The sequence below is a fragment of the Otolemur garnettii genome, unplaced genomic scaffold (assembly GCF_000181295.1).
Source record: "Otolemur garnettii isolate 467f Iridium unplaced genomic scaffold, OtoGar3 scaffold00001, whole genome shotgun sequence".
Classification (NCBI taxonomy): Eukaryota; Metazoa; Chordata; class Mammalia; order Primates; family Galagidae; genus Otolemur; species Otolemur garnettii.
Window position 1 is genome coordinate 20,539,061 of NW_003852396.1, and position 25,740 is coordinate 20,564,800.

The following is a 25,740-nucleotide window of genomic DNA, read 5'->3' on the forward strand; positions in this document are numbered from 1 at the left end:
AAAATTTGCCTATTCAATTACTTAGAAATTCCACTACTTATTCAATGACTGTTACATCATTATTCATGATGCTTCATCATCCAGCCATCTTACAACTGTCCGTCATTCACAGGCCACCTGTAAATTCTGGCTTCTATGACCAATCAAGAACTACTACTGTGCCTGGTTGACTCTGAGCACAAATACAAATCTCACTCAGATTATGCAGTATATAATAATAATTTGGTTTTTGGTCATTTTAGAAACATCAATCATGTTTTATGGTATAGAAAAATTCTTCACTTATGCCTTCTCTTGAACTCTCTAAAAAAAATCTTTCAGTGTTGTCTTCTCTTGAACTCTCTCTATATTGCATTTGTATATAGAATATGTTTTTTTTTTTTTCAACATTGACCATGTGTCTGCCTTTCACACACTAACACCAATGGGGAAATTGGCAAGAGTTTCACAGAAGAGTAAGAAGAGTGGTCCTGTTTCTGCAAGGAATGTTTTTCCCATATTTGCTAAGGCATAAGACTAATCCAGGACAGAATTCCTCAGAGTATTGATTAGAGGTAACAGAGAACATTGATAAGATGAGCCAACTGGATTTTCAGAGAAGACAGGTGCAGCCACTCCCAGAATACTGACAGATGTGCAGCCCGAGCCTAAAGAGGCAGCGAGGTGACCACCTTCATGCCTGTGGCAACAGATGATCAGGATCAGGAAACACTGACTACTGCTCTTATAACCCTATTTTGCCATAAGCAAAAGAGGTAATACTACAGTTGGAAGACAGACTGGTGAGATACCAGCTTTTAAAACAAAGGAAGCTAAAGCACCATCAGGAGTCAGGAGATTATTGGGTAGTACCCAAGAATCTGCATGTGTAACAAGCAGTTGCTTCTTAAATATGAAGGTTTTAGATCACTTGAAGGACAGTTCTTTTAGAGCTTACTGTGTTATAATTTATTCATTTCCCTTCCTTAACTCCCATTCATTTACTTGAATTTCTCACTCAATTAGCCAATTTGGGTTAAAAGTCCTATACCATCATAGTGGATGGATGTTAAATGTGGTAAAATATTTCTCTTTACACTTACACATAGTATTTAAGTTAACAAGAAATCTTGCTTTATTTTCTATTGTTGAATCATTTCCTTACAGTATGGAAATGGATTTGTGGATCAAAATGCATTGTGTTGACTCTTTATTATTTTTTTAAGTCACTTTTTTCAATTTTTGACTTCTCAGAGCTGGTTTGATTCTGCACATGAAGGTGGGCGTAAGAAATCAGAGAGAACTCCAAAGGGGTGAAAGTTGGTCTGGAGACTCATGTGCACTACACAGTCTTCCCCCCACCCTGGCAGCACTGGCAGCCTGTCAGTTCCAAGTTCCAGAGTGGAGTCTGAAGAGTTGCAAGAGAAAGACATTTCACAGTGTGAATTCCCCCAGGGCACAGGTCAGCCAGTAGCATTCCAGATTCATTCCAGGCCTCACAATAACACATTTTGGGAAATTAAGTGACAATAAGCTCATCTGAACTCTGAGATAAGTTTTCTTAAACACAAATGATAAGGAATAAAATCTATTTCTCACAATTGCCAGAAGGGTAATATGAAATACTACACGTGAAAACACCCTCCGTTCTCAAGAGTCAATTCTTATTTTACTTATTGGGAGTCTTTATCTGAGTTTTTTTTAGTAGAGAAAAAAGGATCTCAAGGAAAAATTTAAAAGTGAATGTTGTACCTCCGGCTACATGTATTTTATTCTCTTTTCTCATTGGCTCACTGGGCCTTATGTCCTCTTGCCATATGTTCCTTGGGATTATTCTGAATTAGTTATTTGCATCCAAGTCTGAAGACATGCCAGTATTTATCATCTCTTAGTATTTCATTCATTATGTTAAGTAAATACTTTTGGAATACTTATTTACCAGCTGTTTTGATAGACACTAGGTATGCAGTGCCAACAGGGCCACCTTCATGTACGTGTGTAACCTGTGTCATCCAGTTCTCAGAAAGCTTCTCTTGGTTCAGTGTTCTGTTTTTCCCATCATGAAATTCTTAATATTTTTGAATAAACAACTCATACTTTTTACTGGACATTACAAAGTGAGTAGCTAAAATTATGGTGAACCTGACAATTACAGTTCCTGTCTGCAATAAGCTTATAAGAGACACATACATTTAAAATAATAAGTTGCCAAGAAATATGTAAGTTTTTAAGAAAAAAGAGTATTATTTGAAATAGAGTAAGAGGGAGAACCTAACAGTGGGACATTGGGAGAGGCTTCTCTGAGGATGTAAGCTGATACGCACAGACTAGGTATGAGTCAGCAGTGTCGTGAACCTGTGTTAAGAAGCATCTTTTTTTTTTTTTTAATTAAATCATAGCAGTGTACATTAATACTATCATGGGGTACAGTGTACTGTTTCTGTATACAATTTGAAATACTTTCATCCAACTGGTTAACATAGCCTTCATGTCTTTTTCTTAGTTATTGTGTTAAGACATTTGTATTCCACATTTAGAGAGATTCACCTGTACCCTTATAGGATGAGCCATAGGCGTCATCCCACCAATCACCCTCTTCCCTCCCCTCCCCTCACTCTCCCCTCTTCCCATATTCCTGGGCTAAAATTGGATTATAGCTTTCCTATGAAAGCTATAAATGAGTTTCATAGTAGGGTTGAGTACATTGGATACTTTTTCTTCCATTCTTGGGATACTTTGCTAAGAAGAATATTTTCCAGCTCCATCCATGTAAACATGAAAGAGGTAAAGTCTCCATCTTTCTTAATGGCTGCATAGTATTCCATGGTGTACATGTACCACAATTTATTGATCGATTTGTGGATCGATGGGCTCTTGGGCTTCTTCCATGACCTAGCAATTATGAATTGGGCTGCAATGAACATTCTGATACAAATATCTTTGGCAGTGTTGGATAGATCCTAAGAAGCACCATTTTTAAAAACCCTAAAGGGCATGAAACTTTGGTACCTCTGAGAAACTAAGAAGTGAGCTTGAGGTAAGTTTGGAGAGAGAGGCAAGGACCAGATCATACAGCTCTTTGTAATCCAAGGCATTTATTTAATGTTTTATGCTATGCAGAGTGAAAAACTAGACAAAGGTTTTGTGTGTGTCTGTGTGTGTGTGTGTATGTGTGTACATTTACATGTGTTGATATGAGGGAAGAATTACTCTTACTGATCATCTCATGCTACTCTGGGGATGGGCATGGCTGAATCAGAAAGACCAGAAGGACTATGTTGATATTCTCTGTAAAAGAGAATTCAGAGGGCGGCACCTGTGGCGTGGAAAGTAGGGCACCAGCCCTATATACTAAGGGTGGTGGGTTCGAACCCAGTCTGGCCAAACTGCAATAACAACAGAAAAAACAGTCTGTAGTCCCAGCTACTCAGGAGGCTGAGGCAGGAGACTCACCTAAGCCCAAGAGCTGGAGGCTGCTGTGAGCTGTGATGCCATGGCACTCTACCAAGGGCCACAAAGTAAGACTCTGTCTCTAGAAGAAAAAAAAGAGAATTCAGAAAAAGTAGAGTAAGTATTTAGGAAGATAGCATAAGAATTCTGCTTTGAAGTGAAGTATTTTATCCAACAGTATTGAATATTTACTCTTATAAATAAATATGTATGCTTCAATTTTTCTGGGAACATTAAACACAGTTCTTGCTCTTGGCTACATGTATAGTACCTCCTGGAAAGAGAGGTTTCACTTCTTTCATCCTAATGGAGCCACTTGAATAATGAATTGGTATGGTCTTTTTTGTTTGTTTGTTTTTATTGTTTTGAGACAGGGTCTCACTTTGTTGCCCTTAGTAGTGTGCTATGATGTCATAGCTCACAGCAACCTCAAACTTTTAGGCTCAAGTGATCTTCTGGCCTCAGCCTCCCAAGCAGCTGGGACTACCGGCTGGCTATTATTTTTAAAGATGGGGTCTCACTCTTGCTAGGCTGGTCTTGAACTCCTAAGCTCAGGGGATCCACCCTCCTCAGATTCCCAAAGTGCTAGGATTACAGGTCTGAGCCCTTACCCGGCCACTGGTCTGGTCTTTATTTCCGTTCTTGCTAGTCCACAGAATGCAGAAAAAGAATACGACTGTACTATAGACTATGAACCATTTTTAAGGAGAATACTGAAAAATTCCTCTCCACTTAAAAACTTAGTAGATGTAAGTGTAATATGCTGAAACAAAAATAGCCTCATTTAGTGATTAATGACAGCAACACTCAAAGTTTGGAATGGTGTGTAAAGTTACACAATTTTACTAGCAGTTGACATATAATCACCGTGTGACCTTGAGAAAGTTATTTACTCCCCTGAGATTCAGCTTACTCAGATGAAAAATGAGTATAAAAATACTTTCTTGGACTCTTTGACTTTAATAATCTCACCATTACCCCTTTCCAAACATTCTTTTTCCGCCTGCCCGATAACTCTTACCTATTTCTTCTCACTCAGCTCAGGAAGCCTGTCTCGGCAGCCCACTGCATGTTGCTTAAACGCGATTCTTGTGAGCTCTCGCAGAGTTCTGAGCTCCCTTCTGAGAAATCTTATCTTGCTGCTTTTTTCTTTCTTTTTTTGAGACAGTCTGTTTCTTTGTCTGCTTTCCCTTTAAGACAGCTGAGTGACACATAATCTCTGCATCTGCAGCGCATCGCTCAGTGCCAGGACAGTTCTTAATCAACTGTTGATTATTAATTAATATGAGTAAATAAATGAATTAATTACTTCTACATAGAGTAGTTATGTAGGCTTTATCTAGATAAAAGGACCCAGCATAGTGCCTCAGTGGAAGTGTTAGTTAGTAAATGAGAGTTGACATGGGAGACAAACTTTTTCTCAGGCTTGTTGTGACTTTAATTCTACGTGAGGAGACTCGCTGTAAATCCACATCAGCAAAGACACGCACCGATTTATGATGCTAAAATCTGGCAGGAAATTTCTGTTCTAAGGCAGTGACATGATTTGTAAAACTTAATCCTTTGTAGATACATATTTCATTGATTTCCTCCTATGAGACTCCTCTAACCACGTTCACCAGAAGACTTACAAGGATTTCTTAGCTTCTCTGAAAAGGAATAAGATTTGTGATGGTTTCACTGATTTTTTTGTTTGAAGAAATTATTAAATGACAAAGCATCCCTCTAATTGAGTTCAAAGCCATTATTTCTTATAATATTTTATTACTTGCTTTGTGAACACAAGGTAAGGCAGTGTTTTAGATTACTCAAATTAAGGACAGGAGAGTGTTCCCTTTCTAGTTACTTTCTGTGATCATAGGCAAGTTGCTTCCTCTCTCTGGTTTTGTAAGGTATTGTTATGCACATCATGGTATTTTTATGTGTCTCTCTCTCTCAATTTGACTAAGAATACTGAAAATGGAAGAATGTAAGTGCTCATTCTAGTGTACCAGGCTTCTGTTTCAGCAACAAGAACATGCATGTATCTTAATGGGAGAAAAACAATTTTCTACTTTCTAGAATTGTTTAAGAATTATATATTTTTGATCATGAACTCAATAATAAATGCATTTAATAATAAATAAATTTAATACATTTATGTCTCATAGTTTAAAAAATTCTAATACCTTTGGAAGGCCACAAATGACCTAGTAGTAAAATTACTTAACTCTTTTACTGACAAAAGGAATCTATCAATAAATGTCAGATGAGAATCGCCAAATTTCAGAAATTTTCATTTTTCCACAACTTTTTCTTTGGTGGGGGGACCGACCACTTATTCTGCCTCATTTTCTGAAAAAGCAGCAGCATAGTGTGTGAAAAAAACCCAGGTCAACATGAAAGGAGCACTAGGACTTGATAGAACAGTGCGTGTTCTAAATGCCACAGTAAAAGGTAAGGCCTGAAAATTGTCAACTGTTGACAGCACAATTCTGTGCATGTCTTCATCTCTGCCCAAACCTGAGGCCACGAAGCCCAGGGAAAGACCTGCCCCAGGCTCACCGGTACAACCACTCATAACTACCACAGTGTTCTCACAGGGCACATCCTGAAGAGTCAGGGTCTCTGACTGTACCTCTGCTTGTCTGGCAAAGAAATGGAACATAATGTTTCTACCTTCATGTTAGAAAATAGTGAAGCACTTTTTACCTCCAAGTTACAGAAACTTCCCTGGTCTTTCTTGTTAGGTGATGGCTGCAACTGCAACGGAAACTGAATCCTACCCATGGGAAAGTTGCCTTTATGCAGCTGGGAATCCTCCAGAGCCACTGGCCGTGTGGAGGTGGAGGAGTCCCGTCTGGCATCCTCCAAAATGGTTGAAGTGGTCCAGGCATCGCCCAAATCCAGTTGTCTCCTTATTTTCTACTGTTTTTCACTCTACCACTATTGGATTAACCAGATTCAAGGGGAGTTTGTTTCTTCATCCTGTGTCTCTACCATCTCCTGTGGCAATTTTGAATGGGAAGTCAGTGATGAATATGGCACAGTTCCTTAGGCAGTTCTAGTACTTGATCCACTCGGAAGAGAGAAAGCTGGGGGAAGAGACCAGAGTCACAAGCTCTATCTGAGAAACTCTGGTGAGACTGCTGTCTTTCACGGAGAAAATCCCTTTCATTACAGGAGAGATGTTTGCTTTGCACGGCTTCCTCCTGGGCAAGGAACGTAGCAATGAGAACCCATCCATACTTGGACCACACTCACAAACGCACAACACATATGCACAACACACATATATGTGTGTGTATATGTATATATATGCCATATCTATTTGTTGAGAGTAATTGGGAATAAAGATATCATAATAAAAATAAGTTCATCACATACCAAAGTATGGTGTCACACATATATACACACCCACATATAAACACATATATACACACACACATGCATAACACAAACACACCTATTTCTGTGCATCTGTCTATGTATGTACTTATCTACTTAAAATATACATCCATATTTTAAAAATGCGCCTGTGCTGAAAGCTCCAATTCCAATCCAAACCACAGAATTCATTCTCATCTTTCCCCTAGCATAATGCAACTCCTTTCTCCAGCAAGAAGAGACTTTCAACTATACTTAATACAAAATATTGTTGTTTTGCTAACTCCTAGAATATTTAGAAAGCAGTTTCAGAATTGCTTATATACACCATGGAGAGAAACAATTCACTACCAGAAGTTCAGTATTTACTTACAGTTCTTTTTGCCTTTAGGCTAAGGGTAAATGTCAAAATACTGGGTTCAAAACACAATCATTTTTCCTTTCTTTTTATTTTTTACCCCTTTTTATATGGCTGATTATTTCAAATAAATTAGTTTTAAGTATTTATGTTCACATGCCATTTTAAGATTTCCCCATCTGTATTAATTCTACTCGTTAATTTACTGAACTATGTGAAACTTCGGCATGGTTCTGAACGTCGGAACTGTACAATGAGGTATATTCAGAAAAATGTCACTCTCCCCACTCTTACTTGCTTCCAAGGGGAGGTTTTACCAAGTTCTTGCATCATGTAAGCTAAGCTAGGCACAGTTTTTTTTTAATTGAAAGCCAAAGGATACTCTCAAGAAAGAGAGTGGGCGGGTTTGGAAAAGAGCAGCTGTAATGTGACGCAGTAGTTTTAGGTATTTTGTAGTTTTACGAATGGAGAATTGAGAGGAGGAACATTCCAGGCCAAGGGGTTGGCCTTTACTAAGAATCTGAATAGTGATTCCCAGACCTGGACTCCTTCCCATACTCATCCTCTGTAAGATTGTTTTAGAACTCACATGGTAATTTCAAGGGTGGAGAAATTTTGAAACCACAACATAAATGATACTGTTCTTTGGCACAGTTCACATAAGATGGCAGAGATGGCCGACAAACCAGGGGAAGCCAGTACTTGCCTGCAGCTTATCCTCCCCTCCTGTTGAAGGCTGTTTACTTGAACACCTGCGCCCAAGCCTCAAGTCCCTACATCTAGTCTCAGCCCTGTCTCCTACTCTCACACCACCCTGCACCTCCCACCTGCTCACCCTATGTCTAACGTACCTCCTGTGAGTAACTGATCTCATTAGTTTCTGTGTCACTGTTCTCATACTTATTTACTGCAGATATACAAAGAAGGCATTTTAACTCCACATCTAATACATTATCAGGTATTTCATCTCCAATGACTTATAGTTCTCTAGAGCTAATAGGACATTTTATTCATATGTAAATTCACTGTGTCTTAGATACATTGTTCCTGAAACATAATTCTTTTAAATATAGAATCAATGCATACAATTAGCAAATGAAATATATAGAAACCGCATGCACGTATTCAATAAACTATTACTATGTATGATATATATACTGTGTGTTATATATATGCTACCTATATGTGCTTTATATGCATCTATATGTTTAAACAGTAAATACATATGCATCTAACTAGGTTTTATAAGTACCAATTCTTCTCAGGTGGTGGTATTGGTAAATTCCTTAACCAGTAATGGCTGGACTCATTATTGTCATGGCATTAATATATTTCAATTTATATATTGCAATATTTCTGCATCATTTCCTAACCTGCTTTATTTGTTTTTATATCCCAGGTTATCGACATTAGATCTTCTGTATATTAATTGCAGGGTAGTTCTAGGCTCAGCGACTCTGTCATTTTTCAACATTGTTTTAAAGGTCAGAGGGCAACTTTATAAATGAGATTGGTATTTCTACGACTATTTCTCCTGTTCTTATTTGGAATTGCACTAATCTAAGAAATGCACAAAACTGAAGAGGAGACATATCTGCAAATGTCCTTGATATCTGGCTTTGATTACCTTCTGTAAAATGCACACGACTTTGGGGAAGATTGGAACAAATAGAGAATGAATCAGCAACTAAAAGAACAGTAGACTTTTGGACCAGAGTTTATACCCCCCATATTTTTTAGTGTTTTATGAATCTTTAAAATGAGTAAACTGAGGCTCAGATAGAAGATACATTTCTGCTTAGATATTTGTCTTTCCTTCATCATACCCGTTAAATTTAGATACTCCATGAATTATGGGATACGAGATAGAAAAAAAAAGATAGAAATTTCATATTGCCTCCTCTGTCCCATTGCCCAGTTTAGAGCAATAAAAAAGTGCTTTAAACCAGGTTGAGGCTAAGTACTGGTGGACTCTACTGGGTTACAGTGTACTATGTCGTTTTACACTGTGATTTGTTCCTACTGTTTCCTTTACCCTGAATGGTCCCTTCCTGCAGTTGCCTGAGAAAGTCTAATCACCTCCAAAATTGGGATAATCTCATCTACCATGGGAAACTGTCTCAAATTCCCTAAAAACTGCCACTACCTTCTTTAATAACATATTGAAAGCAACTATTACTATTCTCTTATTCAATGTGGGTGATATGGCTCAATAATTTCTATGACCTGTGTAGTCTGTATAACCGTGTGATAGTTTTGGCTGAAGTTCACACTGATGCCTTTATGATTCTACCTTCCTGACCAGCATCTTTACTATTGTGTGAGTTATATTTGTTTTTAGAGTAAAATCAAAACTGCTTAAAGGAGATTTTGTTTTCATACCCTGTGTTATTCTTTGGGCTCCTAGAGCATTTCAACTTCGTTTCAGTTGCCTTTGTAGCCAGTTAGTACAATACCTGGCACATAGTTCCTGTTTAGTAACTTTTATAAAGGAACAACATCCTCTACAACTCCTGAATTAGGGGTTTAATTAGGCAGAAGCAGCCTTTATTCTCTCTGCCAGCCACATTCATACAGCATAATGCTAAGTGCTTTATTTTTGAAATTGAAGGAGGGCATTTTTGTCTCCGTGTGCATGTGTGTGTATGTGTGTGTGCATGTATGTGTGTGTATGTGTGTGCATGTGTGTATGTATATGTGTATGTGTGTGCATGTATGTGTGTGTATGTGTGTACTTGTGTGTGCGTGTGTGTGCATGTGTGTATGTACATGTGTATGTGTGTGCGTGTGTGTGTATGTGTGTGCGTGTGTGTATGTGTGTGTGCATGTGTGTATGTACGCGCGCACGTGTGTGTGTGTGTGTGTGTTCTGTCAAACTGACCCTGGACTGCAGATAATCATTCTTTGCACCTGACCTCTTACTTGCCATGCAAAACTTAGGAATGATTTGATGGATCCACTCACCAGCTTCATGCCCTCATTAATTACGGTAATTTTGTGGGTTATGAGATGTCCCATGATATCAGGTAATTTGTTAAGGGGAAATTCTGCACACATCTTCTTGGTTAATTTGAAAATTGAACCCCCATAACTCATATAGACTTCTTCATTAGGCGTAGGAGATTGACCAAGGAGGAAGTAAGGAGAAAGTAAGTTGCCGCAGTGAAAAGAGAGCTGTGGTGCGTGAGGGATGGAAACTGTATCCTTGCCTCTGTTTTCACGTTTACCTGACAGGCAACCTTGGCCAAGCACTTCAGCTCATCTTCTGTCAGAATTCTCATCTCTAAAATCAATACAAGCACATCTATGGTTTCCTTCCCCTCAGAGAGGAGATACTATATTTCAAAGTAAAATACAGCAACTGTCCCGTTCATTCATTCACTTTATTTTTTTTCATCATCGTGTGCACACTTATTGACCAACTGCTAACTTCTGGGGCTCCTAAAATTCATTTAAAATCTCCTGATCTCAAAGTGTGTACGTGCAGGGGGTCAAGTAACAGAAATACACAAAAATTTAGACAGTTCTATATGTAAAAACGTATTTTTAATCAAACTGACAAGTCTGAGTGCCCTCCTTTCTTAGGGAATTAATGACACCATTTTCTCTTCCGTTCCATACACTGGATGCTCTGGGGTCATCTGACTCCCCCCTTTTCCTTATAACCATCCACTTTGTGGAGGTGAAGGAAATCCTCTTGATTCTTCATCCTTGATATGTTAAAAACGTCTTCCCCTCCCCATGTCTACACTACTGGAGAACATCTCTCACCTGGATTACGTCAAAATCCTCTTCGCCAACATTCTTGTTCCCAGACTATTTCTACTAATCTGTTTTCCTTGTAAAGCCTGGATGATCTTCCTAGAAACAAAGATGGTTTTATCATGTCTCTGCTAAAATTCTTCAAAGAGCTTTATTTTCTTTTTAAAGTAAAATCTAAGCTCCTTAATAGGATTAAAATTCTTTTCATGATCTGCTTCTATGTGCTCTAACAGCATTCAATATTGCCCCGTGTATTTTTACTATCCTCTGTACCCCAAATAGTATGTAACCCCCCGAAGGGATCATTCCTGTATTTTTTTGTTGTATTTCAAGCAGATGGCCTAGTTCTTGCCTTGATTTAGGTACTCAGTTAATCCTTATTGCAAGGATGGATCTCCCCCCATCCCCAGAACTGTTTCTAAGCTATGTTGAATTAAAGCAATTTCCTGGGCTGCATTCACCCTTTTCTATTTCAGCTGATGATCGGAATTCAACCTATGGAAAGAATAACATGGTTCAACTACACATTATTTAAACATCTGACACTTTTAGGTGCTTAAATCTGCACAATGCTTTCACGCCAACAAGACAGTGGAGATGTTTTATAATTTTATAAATCTTATGGAATAGTGAGGAGCTTACACAAGATTAATTTATGAAAGTGGGTTAAAAATCAAGTGCTCTAAACTGCAAGGCATTGTTGAATTATTATTATTAATTATGACATACTTTACTCATGTGATATTTTAGCAATATAACTAGAACGTGACTGAAAGAATTGTTTGTTTTCCTAGTTATCACTGTTGCCTTTACACTACTATTTTTCAATTCTGTTTCTTCGCTCTGATGATTTTAAGTCCCTGATGTTCCTCTAATATATGTAAAATTATGCATTGCTAATCTAAACAAGAATCGGATGAGTCAGGACATGCAATAACTTTATTGATTCTGTTAAGCTGTTGCTGTGTAATGTATTTTACAGATTAATGGTACCTACCACCACCTGCTAAGCCAGCTGCCCTACACCAGTGAAGATCAAGTTAAGAAAATGGAGCAAAATGATTAAACTGTTAAATTGTACAAAGACAATATTACTGAACTGTTATTGTACTGGCCTTAAGTGAGCTGCAGCTGTGTTAAATGTTCAGAGCTGTCTAGAATTTAGTGATTATAAATCATCCTGAATGCTTAACACATTAACTGCCATGTGAATTATCAACTATTTTTCAAGTTTTCACATTAACAAATTTCAAGTTTTTATATTACTCTTTTATTGACATATATTTTAGGATCTTTTTATTTTTGAAGTCTTTACAGTATTTTTGTAGTAAAACACCATGGCTCCAAGGAAGTTTTCTTTTTTGTGTATGTTTATGTGGCAGTGAATGTGTTAAGAATTCCTTTTTCTCACAAGATGAAACATATGACTGAATCTTTTATGTTTTGTGTCCTTTTCCCTGCTACTTTTTAAAATTCAATAACTCTTATTAGCATCTTTTCTTGATAGATTTTTTCCTTTTATAACCTTCCCATAAGAGGCTGACGTAGAAATCTTTCTCTGTCTTTCATTTGCCCTCTGGCACGTTTTGTTCTCATAAGACTTGCTATATTTATTGAAATTGTTTGTTTAAATGTCAGTCTTTATCAGTAGAACGTGACTTCCTTGAAGGTAGACAATGTATCTTTTTTTCAATTGGTATCATTCATGAATAATAAATTCATGATAATAAATATATTGCCTGGTGAAAGTCATTGTGAGATTTGGAGGAAAGGAAGATGGCTGAAAGAGGCAGCAAGGCATGTACCTCTTCTCCAAAAAACAAGTAGGATTTAGTGAAACCCCATATTTTAAATAGATCATCAGAGGGAGAAAGAAAAAAGGTCTCAGAGAAGTGAGGGGAGACACTGCTGGTGCAGTTAGAAGATGTACTGCCCATGGGGGTCACCTGAGTACCTTGAGCTGCCCTCAATTCAATATCCACAGGAGAGGTTAGCAAGAGACCTCTGTGGTTCCACTCCCACCTGGAATCTCTGTAGTTTTGACTAAACGGGAGCCCTTTGATGTCTATGGGCCTTCAGAATGCTGTGGGAAGCACACGTGAGTTTTTACAGGCTTCTAAATCCTGGACAATAGTCCATATAATCAGGGGCCCTTTCTCCAAATTTCTCAGCCTCTGCAACAAGGCAGATACTGCCTGACTGCTGGGCCAGGGAGTGGAACAGGAACTTTGGTCATATCTTGTAACCCAGAGTTGAGTTTTGCCACCACAGCTAAGAAGGCAGGCAGGCAAGTCCACTGAAAAGGCTGGCAGTCATGGAGCCAGCAAGAGACTGCAGAGAACCTCCAAGCAACTAGCTTGAGTCTTACTTGGGCAACTGGGACCTGTCTGTCTCTACTGGTCAGAGTTGGCACCTAAATTGGAGGGTTTAGGAGTGGCTTTGAGGGCCTTTCCCATAGTCCTATGACTTGATTGTGCCATTCAGGGACATGAAGGGAAGATACATGAACTGATCTCAAGCAGGAAGGGAGCCTATGTAGGCAGAATCACGGGGAGAGTTGGTGCGCAATTATGTTGTCGTACTCAGACCAAGCAGAAGAATTTCACAGCTGGAAGACAAGGCTTGGTGTATAACCCAATCAGCCAAAAATAAAGAAAAAATGAATACAATTTGAAAAATATGTGACTCTGTGAAATGTTCAAAACATATGAATCATAGGTATCCCTGAGGGAAAAGAAGAAAGAGCAAAAATCATGGAAAACCTATTTGTAAAAATAATTTTGGAAAACTTCTCTGGTCTTCCTAGACAGTTAGACATCCAAAGACTAGAAGTTCATTAACTCCTGGCAAATTCATTGCCAAAAGTATACACCTACTTTTCATAAAAAGCAGGTACCATAATCATCAGACCGGACAAAAGTAAAGGAGAAAATTCAATAAGCTATGAGATAAAAGCATTAGTAACTTAAAAAGGAAAACCCATCAGATGAATAGCGGACTTCTCAGCAGAAGTCTCACAATTCAGAAGTGACTAGAGTCCCATCTTTACTGAGCCTTCTTAAACAGAGTTAAGTATCAGCCAAGAATTTTGTATCCTTTAAAACTAAGTTTCATGAGTGAAGGAGAAATAGTCCTTTCTCAGACAAGAAAACAGTAAGGGAATTTTCTTCACTAGACATTCCCCACAAGAAATGCTCAAAACTGTCCTGAACAGCCAATACTTGCCAGTGCAAAAACATTCAAAAGTAAAGATTTACTGCTCTTATAAAACAGCAACACAGGGGTGAGGACAGAGTAACAACGTGCTGACTAGAACAGTATCTCACAGATAAACTGGAAGGGAATGTTCCAAATGCCCCACTTAAAGATATAGATAGAAAAACACAACCCAGATATCTGCTATCTCCAAGAAATCATTTAATTTAGAAAGGTTCTCACAGACTCGAAGCGAAGGGAGGAAAAATATTCCGTGTAAACTGAAGCAAAAAAGCAAGAAGGAGGGCCTATTCTAGTATCAGATAAAACATACCTTAAATTAATAACAGTATAAAAAGACAAAGATGCTCACTATAGAATGATAAAAATGATCAGTTCAAGAAGATGATGTAATAACCCTAAGTGTGTGTATATATATATATATATACACACGCATATATATATGTGTGTGTGTGTACCTAACACCAGAGTTCCCAGACTCTATCAGACCTAAGAAAAGATATAAATAGCAACATAATAGTAGAGGACTTCCACACTCCACCAACAGACCTAGACAAATCATTAAAGCAGAAAATCGTCAAAGAAGCACTGTTTATTATGGCACAATTCTCCATTGCAAATATAAGGGATCAGCATAAGTACCCATCAGCTGATAGTGGATAAAGAAAACATGATTGTGTGTGTGTATATATATGGTATATATGCCAATGCGTGTCACACACACACCACATGGGATACCACTCAGCCATGGAAAAAGAATAAAATCTCCAATCACTTTTTGCAGCAACTTGGGTGGAACTTGAAGCCATTATCCTAAGCGAAGTTTTAGGAAGGGAAAAGCAACAAAACAAGCAAATACTGTAGGTTCTCACAAGTGAGAAATAAACGATGGGTATACATAGCCATACACAGTGGTGTGAGGGACATTGGAGACACAGAAGAGGAGAGGGAAGGAAGGAACAAATAACCAAAAATTACCTATTAGGTGCAATGTACACTATTTGGGGGAATAGTTACCCTGAAAGCCCAGACTTCTTCACTATACAATTCGCCTGAGTAAGAAAAAAAGTCAAAACCCAAAAAATTTGTACCTTTTAGAACTATCTAAAAAGTTTTTAAAACCAACCTAACAAAAGAGAAAGTCATTTTGAGATTAGAAAGATGGGTGGGCATCCTTTTAATGATAATGTTGTCATTAAAGGGGCCCTATAAAAATGAAAACAAACTACAAAAAATTTGCTACTTCAGGTCAACATTATTTCATAGGTAAGTGTTGTATAGATTATATGCATTGAGCCAATGCAGCGCTAATTGTCTTTTTAAATGGATGTTAATACTTTTAAGAAGATATCTACATTCTGTGATATATTGCTTTTTTTGGTCAATAAGTTATCAATAGAGAAAAGTGTTTGTTTTTTTTTTAACTTCTTAGTAAGCTCCCAGTGGCACTATTGATTTCTCCATATACTGAATTAAAGGGTAGAGCTGAAGTTAGACTTACAGGCAACAAAACAATTTAATACAAATCAGGAAGATGCTATCACACATCAGAAAATGGATAGGCTGAAGAGTCAGGCGAATGTAGATTCTCACTTCCAAGATGAGACATCTTGTTTTGAATTCAATTGGCCACTTACTCTTTGTGCACTGTGAAGGCAGTAAGTTAATGTCTCTGAGGGGATAATGGCAATGAAGGGCAGTTTGCAGATATAAATATACAACAATAAGGAAAACATATCTAACATGTATTATAACCTTATAGTTTGTCAAAGCCTGGCCAAAGTATCTTACACACGATTCATTTTAATAATCATGGTATTCCCCATAAAACTGGTGTTATTCACATTTGACATAAAAAATATAGAGATCCAGGATGGTTAGTAACGTGTGTAGATGCAAACAGCAAGTCAATGGTAGGATGGCTTTAGACCCTATGGCTGTGTGACTTCATAACCAATAGTTCTAATCAAAATGTCATGTGTGTAAACTATTTTATAGAATCTCCATAAATGATGAACAATGTTATAACTGCTGAGCAAGAAATAGATGCTGTCTGACTTTACCATTATCCATAAGTTCCTGTGTATAGTTTTGAGTAAAGATTCACAATTTTTTCTAAAGTTACATCAGTTGGTAAGATTCATGGCTGAGGAATGGTACTATATAAATGTGTTGGGCTGAACTCAGAAGTAATAGGGTTTTACACTGATTCTATCAGGAACACCTGAACCTTTGGTGAGCCTGTTGACTCCAAACCTAAAATCTCAGAGCAAAAAACACCTTGCATTGAGATTTGTAGTTCATGGGCTTGGGATTATTCATGTTTGGATGCTTTAAAGCCTAAAATCACTTGCCTTTCTTCTCAACTACATTTTTATATGCTGAAACATCAGCTGTTTTTGTTTATAGCATGTGGAGCTCTGATGACACCTGCCTCATTATTCAAGGTGGGTGACCTTGAAATTGATCAATGTCCAATGAGTTATTAAAAATTGGGCAATTATTGGTGGCAGCATGAGCAAACATAATTTATACTCATGATATCCAAATTATAAATATAATTATATTGATTCAATACAATTCCCTAAGTCCTTGGCAAGGTTATTAAGGGATATTACTTAGGATCTGCAAGCATGTGAGGTAGATGACTCAGAAACATTCTGGAGAACATTCAAGAAGTTTGCATTTTTGCACTTGAGTAATTCAGAAACTGTAAAATCAATACTGAAATTCAAAAAGTGCAGGGCTTTCAAACACCTTGTATCATGGCTTGTCTTTTTTTACTGATTGAATTCAGCTCTAGCAGCACAGATAAACACAATAACACAATGAAAACTGGACTAAGAAAACCTATTAATTTAATTTCATGATCTACCTATAAGAGCATAACTTTGAGCAAGTGACTTCACTTTTCTCAGTGTTACCGTTCTTTTAGAAAAATTAAGACATTGTACGGATTATATTTAAAATCCTTTTATAATGGCAAAATCTAGAATTATTTTAACTCTAGCAGGAATTCTGAAGAAAAACTTGCAATTCTTGTTGCCAGAAAATAAACACTTTATGCTTATCAGGATAGAATTTGGCTTGATGTTAAGTAGACCTTCTCAACAAAGATCAATTTTACCAACCTAAGAACAGTTTAGAGTTAAATTGTTTAACTCAACATCTTGTACTTACCAGGGTATCCTCTTCATAATGGTAGAGATATAATGAATATGAAGTGAACTGAATAAATGAATAGTGAATGAAGTCAGTTCATTATGTCACTTTCTGGCTCATATTATATATTCCCAAAGGAAAAAAATTGGATGGGCCCAAACTTCATCCTTAATCTAGGAGATATCAAATATGTGGAGTGGACATTATGCCACTTTACAAACAAGGAAACCATGGGTCAAGATGTTTGGCTATATTTAGGCAGCTGGTATGTTTTGGGACAGAGACTCAGATTCTTCTGAGACCAACTCCAGTGAGTTTTTCTTAATAGACCACAAAGTACCATTATTTATAATTTTTATTATCTTTTAAATAATTAAGGAGTTTTCTGGTATATTCAAACTACTTTCAGATTTAACGGTCCACTAGGAAGCACTCAGTTCACAGAAGTACACTAATAAAATATTTCCTTGTAGTGACCTTATGAGGAGAATCTTAAAATGGTATTTCCCATATCTAGAAGTATGATTAGTAGTAAATTAGCAGATAAATAAAAATGAAAATGGTAGAAAGTAAGTGGAACTTTGAGGACTAGGGGACAAAATAAGGTGTGAATACCTATAAATACAAAAATATGAAATTTATAAAAAAAAATAGTAACTTCATTCTTTGTATACAGCAAAATTTGCCACCATCTTTTGGGCTATCCAGGTTTGAGAAAACTTCTTAAGATGTGTCTCTCATTTTCAGATAGTTAAAAGGGGTAGAGTTTTGGGAAGAAGATCAACTTCAGTTTAAATCCTGGTTTTGACATGATAGAAATAACTGATTGCCAGAAACTCTGTGTACTGGCTCCAAAACATATTGACTTTATGATTTTGGGTATATCATTCAATCTCTTATTTTTCAAAAGTGACAAAAAATATCTTTAAATAGACATCAAATGAGTGTACTGCACAAGTTAAGGTCTTAACTAAAGTAATATTTCATCTGACCTAGTCTTGGAATTTATTTATAAAATAACAGTAATTACTATGTAATGGGCAATTGTGAAGAAAAAAACTGATAATAAACATAGCACATCTAACACACAATTGGCTTGCAATTATGACAGTGATTATTACCATTTTCTCAATTGACAGTTCCCAATCAGGAGGGTGTATCAATTACCTAGGATCAGAGACAGAAAAAGAATAAGGGTTTTATGGGCTCCAAAGCTTATACAGTATAAAAGTCTTCTTAAAATCACAATTAAAAAGTTTTTACATTTTTAAATTTTTAATTTTGTATTTCAGAATAATACAGAGGTATACACATTTTAGTTACATAATTTGCTTTTGTGTATTTTATTTATTTATTTTTTTGAGACAGAGCCTCAAGCTGTCTCCCTGGGTAGAATGCCATGGCATCATAGCCCACAGCAACCTTCAACTCCTGGGCTCAAGTGATTCTCTTGCCTCTGCCTCCCACGTAGCTGGGACTACAGGCACCCCCCCACAATGCCTGGCTATTTTTTGGTTGCAGCCATCATTGTTGTTTGGAGGTCCCAGGCTGAATTCAAACCCTCCAGCTCATGTGTATGTGGCTGGTGCCTTAGCCGCTTGAGCCCACAGGTGCTGAACCATGCTTTTGTGTATTTTCAGTCAAAGTTGTAAATGTGCCCTTCACCCACAATGTGTGAATTGCACCAAATAGGTGTGAATTTAACCAATCCCCCTTTCTTCCTCCCATCTACTTGATGTCTGTGAAGATTTACTTCCAAATTTTCACATTAAGTATTGATCAACTAGTTCCACTTTAGTGTGGTGTTTATGTTTCCATTCTGGCAATACTTCACGTAGAAAAATCGTCTCCATTTCTGCTCAGGTTGTTATAAAAAATACTATATCATCATTTTATGTGGCTGTTTAGTACTCCATGATATACATATACCACATTTTGATGTGCACTTGGGTGGGTTCCATATCTTTTCAATTGTGAATTGTGCTGCTGCAAACATTCAAGTGCAAGTGTCTTTTGGATAAAGTTTCTTTTTCCCTTTATAAAATACCTAGTAGTGGGAATCCTGGAGCAAATGGTAGGTCTACTTTTCGTTCCTTGAAGAATATTCATATTCCCTACCATAGAGCCATAGAGGTTGTACTAGGTTGCAATAACACCATCAGTGTATAAGTGTTCTTTTTGCTCCACATTCACAACAGCATCTGTCTGGGGACATTTTGATAAGACTTATTCTCCCTGAAGTTAGGTGATATCTCATTGTGGTTTTCATTTGCATTTCCCTAATGATGAGAGATGTTTAGCATTTTTTTTATGTGTTTATTGGCAATTAGGCCCCAAACTATGGAATATACATATGTTCTTCTCATGAGACTATGGAACATTCTGTAAGATTCATCACATCCTACACCACAAGATATGTCTCACTATATTTAAAAAAATAGAAATCCTATCATGTACCTTCTCAGACCATAGTGGAATAAAACTAGAAATCAATTCCTGCAGAAGCACTCATCCCTTGACAAAGTCATGGAGACTAAAGTGAATGATGTTGGGTCAATGAGGAGATGAAAATGGAAATCAAAAAATTCTTCAAACTAAATGATAATTGGTGCACAAGTCATCAAAATCTGTGAGATACAGCAAAAGCAGCCCTGAGAAGAAAACTTATAGCCTTGAATGTCCACACACAAAAGATAGAACACAAATCAACAATCTAAAGAGTCATCTCAAGGAATTGGAAGAGGAAGAGAAATCCAATTCCAAACCTGGCAGAAGAAAAGAAATCACCAAATTCAGAGCAGAACTAAATGACATTTAGAACAAAATAACTATATAGAAGACTAATGAAAGAAAAAGTTAGTTCTTTGAAAAGACAAACAAAATCAACAAGCCTCTTGCTATGAAAAATGAGTAACAGAAAAGGAAGGACTCTAACAAGTTTAATTGAAAATTAAGAAAGAAAAATCACAATAAATATTATGGAAATAGAAAACATTACCTCAGAATACCATAAAAGTCTCTATGCCCATAAACTTGAAAATGTGGAGAAAATGGACCAATTCTTGGAAATGCACAACTTCCCTAGACTCTATCAGGAAGATATAGAATGGAACAGACCAGTATCAAGTACTGAAATTAAAGAAGCAACAAAAAATATTCCAACAAATAGTCCCAAACTAGATAGATTCATACCCAAATTTTACCAAACCTACAAAGAACTTGCACCCTTTCACAGCAATACCTTTCACAGTAGCAACAAAAAAAAATTCAGAAATTATTCCTCAACACTGAGAAGGAAAGAATGCTCCCCAATTCATTATACAAATCCAGTATCACCTTGATACCAAGCCAGGGGAGGACACAACAAAAACAAAACCATAAACATTGGTGTATACCCTGTAAGCATAGATACAAACATTCTCATTAAAATCTTAGCAAACCAAATGCAGCTACACATCAAAAAAGTAATCTATCATGACCAAGTGGGCTTCACCATAGGCAAACACATAATTCAACCCATAAACAAAAGTAAAAACAATGACCTATGATCCTTTTAACATATGAAGAGAAAGCATTTGACATTTAACACCTGTTTATAAGAATGCTTAACAAATTGGTGTAGGTGAGGCATACTTCAAACTTATAAAGGGTATATATAACAAACTCAGAGCCAACATCAGGTTGACTGGGGAAAAACTGAAAGCATTCCTACTTAGAACAGGAACCAAACAAGGCTTTCCACCTTTTATTTAACATAGGGCTGGAAGTCCTAGCTGGAGCAATCAGTCAAAAGAAGAAAACCAAGGGTACTGAAATGAGAAAGAAGAGGTTAATCTATGGCTTTTTCTTGACAACATGATCTTATATCTATAAAAGCCCATAGATTCAACCAAATGACTTCTCAAATTGATAAATAAATTCAACAGTGTGTCAAGTCACAAAGTTAATGTACACAAATTTGTAGTTTTCATATGCACCAACAATAGTCAAGCTGAAAGTCAAATCAAAGATGCAATAACTTTCACAGTAGCACAAAGAAAATAAAAAATCTAGGAATATATTTAACTAAGGAGGTGAAATACCTCTATAGGGAGAATTATGGAACACTGAGGAAGAAAATCACAGAGGATGTATGCAAATGGAAAAACATATCATGCTCATGGATTGGCAGAATTCAGTGTCTAAATGTCTATACTACCCAAAGTGATTTACAGATTCAATGCATTCCCCTTTAACATACCAACATCATTTTTTCCAGCTCTAGAAAAAAATAGTTGTGTGCTTCATATGGAGCCAAAAAAGATGCCAAATAGCCAGTGCAAATTTACATAATACAAACAAATCAGGAGGCATCACTAGACTAGACGTCAAGCTATACAACACGGCTATCAGAGCCCAAACCGCATGAGACTGGCACTAAAACAGAGACATAGTCCTATGGATCAGAACAGAGACCCTAGAGATGAAACTATTCTCATATTCACATCTGATCTTTATATATCAGAGAAAAACATACACTGGGTAAAAGAATCCTATTCAATAAATAGAGCTGGAAAAACTGGATCACCACATGTACAAGACTAAAACAGGGTCTGTGCTGCACCTCTCCTCACTCTCAAAAATTAATTCACTGTGGATAAAATATTTAAGCCTAAGGCAGGAAATGTTAAGCATTCCACAATGTATATCAAATTATAACACTATACTCCATAAATGTATATAGTTATGATTTAATGAAAAAAAAAGAATTCTAAAAGAAAAAGGTGGAAAAACTTTTATAGATATCAGCCTAAGGAAAGTATTTATGAGGAAGACTCCAAAAACAATCACACTACCAACAAAATAAATCAATGGGACCTGATTAAATTAAAATGTTTCTGCACAGTTAAGGAAACAATCAATCGAGTAAATAAAAACCTAAGGAATGGGAGAATATATTTGCATGCTGTACATGATAAAGGGCTGATAAACAGTATCCAAAAAGAAGTCAAACAAATTAGCAAGCAAAAAATAAAAAAAAAAACATTAAAAAGTAAGCAAGAAAATGAACAGAAACTTCTCAAAATACAAATTTTTGAACACAAAATTATGTAGGAAAATTAATTTCAAAAATCGTAACTCATGGCAATAGAACACTTGCCTGTAGGATAGCCTGATTAACACAGAATCACTGTGAGGTCAGGTTCACGGAAGATACATAATTTTTCAAAGCTAAACCGATAATTATCCCCACAACTCTGATGAAAAGGTGTTAATAGCCTAATTTTCCAGATCATATCATTTTTTTCTCTTTTGCTCTGACATTCTCTCACTTGATATTGGAGGTTATTACAACATAGCCCTGAAATATTTACACCCTATTGAATCTGGGGAATATAACTGCCAGATATGTCTATAGTTAACACAAAGAGAAATTAGATTTATTTGAAATATGGGAGGCTTTTTCATCTCATGTCCATGTATCTTTTTTAAGTTCAGGAAATTATAATTTTATTGTGTTTTTAACTGCTGTTTTTGTTGTAATTAGTTTGGAATAAGTCATACATCTTATGCTGAATTTCTATTTTCAATGTTTATCTTTTCTATTTCTTTTATTTTAGTATTTAACTAATAAACAAATTTGTCCTCTACATTATGATTTAATTTCCCACCCAGTTACCTTTAATATTATTATCTTTGAAGCAAATTTAAATTTTGACATTTGATTTTGAATTTAAAGATTGTCTTTTTTTTTTTATTGTTGGGGATTCATTGAGGGTACAAAGAACCAGGTTATATTGACTGCATTTGTTAGGTAAAGTCCCTCTTATAATTGTGTCACACCCCCAAAAGGTGTATCACACACCGTGACCCCCCACCCCCTCCCTCCTTCCCTCTCTCTGCTCTTCCCTCACCCTTTTCATCTCTTATTTATCTTTCCTTTCATCTTAAGTTGTTGATTTTTTCTTCAGCCTCTTACTTTTTATGAATTTCTACATATTTCTCTAGTTGTAATAAATAATTTTTAATGGCTTGCTTTTCTCCTTAACCTATAAGATAATACTTGATTTTGCGTTATTTACCGATTTTTTCCCCATTAGTTGTGTATTATTCAAGAATGAGGAAGTATTTATAATCCCCAGTAGATATCCCTATTGAGCTAGGTATGGCAAAACATGTGTAGATTGCCTGTGCCCCCACATTTGTGCTAATCAAATCCCATTATCAATTAGGTGAATAATAGGTTAGGATATGGAATACATACATATACATCTCCTCTATAGAATAGCTTTAAGTGGTCCATAATACAAGTTGAAAGAAATAATTAACAATAGCTCTCATGTAATAACACAAGCATTAACTGTTAATATGAGACACATATATGAAGTTGAGGGTAGAGATGTCAAAAAGATTACACAATGACTTATCTCTTAAGAAATAGGTCTGGGATAGCAACTCTTTTTGACTATTTAAATAGTAAAAAGTTAAAATGTCCTTGTTACTCTCATTGCTTTTGAAATTACAATTGTTTTCCTTTGTTATTATCTACGGTCAAATAAGTAGGTTGCCCTCCAAAGACAATGTGAATAATAGTAACAAGACTTATCTCAAGTGGTTTCCCCTCAAGTATAACATTATATATTACAAAGATAATAGCAACTGAAATGTCCACAATTTAGTTGGCTACGGCCTTTGCCATTGTGGTTCAGTTCCATACACACAGATGAGACCTGGTCTTGGTTGTGCCCTAACTCATCAGTGCACTGAGATGTTTGGTCAGGGTCCCTTGATATCAAATCTACACATAGATCCTGTAGCTCTGATCCCTTATGTTCTCTTTTGCAAAAGAAGACGCAGGATTTTTTAATCTTCCTAAATCTATGTTTTAACAGTCCTCAATATCTAAACCATATCTCAAATTATCATTTGGTTACTTGGAACTTGATCAGTTACAATCTTGAGAAATGATTATTTTGATTATAGTTCTTAAAATATCTAGGAACTTTTTGAAGTATAACCACCACTGTTATATACCCCAAACTTCAGACTTTAGAACCAATCTGGCCCCTTATAAAATAGGTTAAAATAACACTTTTAATATTTATTAGCTCTGAAGACTTTGCCAGACGACATAACATCTGTGAGACTCAGTTTCTCTAACTTACAAAAGGGAAAGAAGGAGAGCTATTAATAGAGAGAGAAAAAGGATGAGAATAAAAAGAGGGAGGAAGGAATAATTCACATCTCAGGACACTGATAACTAGAAACATTATGTGCAAATAAATTAACAAATAGTAATAAATTAAGACATAAAATGGTTTTATTTTATAAAACCAACTAATGTCTTTAAAAGCAGCACAAAAATCTTTTTCTATTATTCCTAAGCCAATTCAGTGTACTACATTAGACCATCTAAATCTGATTCCTGCTTTTCCACCTAATATGTGTGCAACCTTGGGCAAGATATTTAACTTTTCTGCCTTAGGTATCTCTCTGATAAAATAAGGAAAGCAGTCCCTAAGTCATTGTGCTGGGAGAATTAAGTGAGTGAATTATGTAAAGTACATAGTAAACGTGCTTATTATTTCCCTTTACAAAGAAATTCCTTTCTATACCAGGCAGAGGTAAAACGTACCAATGAGATCATTTGTCCTTTTCTATGAAAACCTAATATGTTCCATTTAACTAGAATTTTGCCTGTTGCAAAGCACCCAGTAAAAAATATTAAAAGTATGCACTTTGGTGTGAGTTAGTTTTATAATTTTGTCCACACTTATGTCACTTATGAACCTTAGATGCTGAGTGAGTCCCTTAACCTAAGACTTAGTCTCTTTATCTCCCAAAATGGTTTTAATGATAATATCTCCTCCATAGATCTGCAGCAAAGATTAACGTTTCTAAGCAGTTAACTGGGTATGAGCAGTGCTGGTGCATGACAACTCATAATATAACAAATAATAATAAAACCATCAATGATCAAATTAAAAATGAAAAAGTTAGATTTTTAAAAATGTGAACTAAATATTGCTCTTTCAATTTATATTCCTACTAGTAAAAGTAGATATTATCCCTATTTTTTCCATCATTTTATAGCTGAGGTCCAGTGAAGTGAAATGATTTCATTAAAAACAAATGAAGGGCAGGTTATAGTAGAAACTGAATTCCTCTTTATACATATTAAGTAACACTCTCTCGGCTACCTCTCAAGTTTCATAAAAAATAAGCATTATCTGATGTGAGAAGTAGTTTGGAAGACTGAAATAAACACATTATCCAAAGGTGCATAAAATAGCTGGAAAAAATCAAGCAGAGCATCCTCTTTAGGGTCATTCTGACACAATTTCAACATAAAATTAGCCTTTGGTGGCAATTTTATAGGTCATTCCACACAAACTCTATCCTGTCATTTTCTCAATAACAATAAAGAATAGGCATAATTGTCCTCCGTGATGACGTTTCCCCATCAT